Below are 1477 nucleotides of genomic sequence, written 5' to 3'. Positions count from 1 at the left end.
ATACTCATATTTAATCAATAATCATTTCTATAATTATATAGAAATACTCATATTTAATCAATCATAATTTCTATAATGGGTACCAATTTCCAGGAGACCCTGATTCAATTTCTATAGTATCAAGTACAATTCTGGGAGCAAAAAGATATATTACATTGGATTCTACCAGGAGCCTTAATTCACTAATTCTTTACAAAGCAAATATACTCAAGTTTTTCCTAATCATAAATGACCATGACACCCAGACAAAATTGGGGATGAAATGAAAGGTGTGACTTGAGTCTGTTTTTCATCTTCTTTATCTACCTAGAACTTCATGAGCCACTAAACACTTGGGCTGTACTCATATCTGTGACTAGAGAAAACACCCCCAGGAACTTTGAAGTGCATCCTATGAATAGATCAATTTCTAGGTCATGTCTTTACATCTCCATTTTTTGGCTCTTTGGTCAGGGATCCTGGGAAAGCGTGCTAGGAACTGTTACCCCTATCATGTGGTGACAAGCAGTGCGATGAGTAACAAATGATCCCATTACTGCTTTACAGTGGAGGAGACAGGTTAATCCTTTGTCAAATCACTGTGTGCACTGTCCTCTGCCTTGTTCCAATTACCCAGGAAGTGATGGCACTTTCTCATCCGCAGCCTTTCAACACCTGCTGACATGTATTTAGGACATTCCCGGGCTTGTGAGTCTTAACCACACTAGTCTCAGAAAGCCACACAGAATAGAAAAGAAACAAAGACATGCAAGAGACTGAGATGCAATACTTTCTGGGCTCAGGGAGCACCAATTTAAAAATCAGAGGAAGCAGCAATGTGGACAAGAAGAGAGCAAGCTTTTCACCAAATTAAAATATTTACTGAAACGCAGAAGTCAAATAATTTCTGGAATAAAACTGGCCATCAAACATAAGTATCATCACTGAACATGTTTATTTTCTTCATAAGAAATATAGTGATTAAACTGATAAGAACAGACATTACACTTGATCTTAGCCAAAGGGTCGAGAATCGTGATAGCTCTATGCATATGACCATATAAAATGATGCTTATTGAAATGAACTCCAAGAAATGCAAACAAGAAGTTGGGGTTTTTTTTTGTAATGTGTGCAGGTATTGCTTTTCATTATTCCCTTCAGTTTATTCCCTTTTGTCAGTTTTTCATTTCTGTACCCTTTATCTAGTATATGTTTATCTGATTTAGAACAAACGAAAATATAGTGATTTGCCTAAACTAATTTGCCACAAATATCTCAAAGAAGTTATACACAGAAATACAATTTGCCCTATGCCTCCATCAGAAAGAATGACATTGCCCCATTTGTTAGGAAATGGAAAAACTTGGAAAAAATTATATTAAGTGAAGTAAGCCAGGCCCAAAGAAACATAGGTCCCATGGTTTCCCTTATTTGCAATATCTAGTATATGTATGAGTCAAGCGGAAAAGGTCAGATAATGTGATGTTAGGAAAATGA

General features: G+C 36.2%; 1 pseudogene; it reads right to left on the bottom strand.

Annotated features, from left to right (window-relative positions):
• Nucleotides 1–911: 911 nt before the first annotated feature.
• Nucleotides 912–1017, bottom strand: LOC122100751 (annotated as a pseudogene).
• Between the last annotated feature and the right edge of the window lie 460 nt (nucleotides 1018–1477).

The sequence above is a fragment of the Dipodomys spectabilis genome, unplaced genomic scaffold (genome assembly GCF_019054845.1).
Source record: "Dipodomys spectabilis isolate Male_0828 unplaced genomic scaffold, ASM1905484v1 ptg000599l, whole genome shotgun sequence".
Taxonomy (NCBI): domain Eukaryota; kingdom Metazoa; phylum Chordata; class Mammalia; order Rodentia; family Heteromyidae; genus Dipodomys; species Dipodomys spectabilis.
This window is presented reverse-complemented; position numbering and strand designations above follow the sequence as displayed.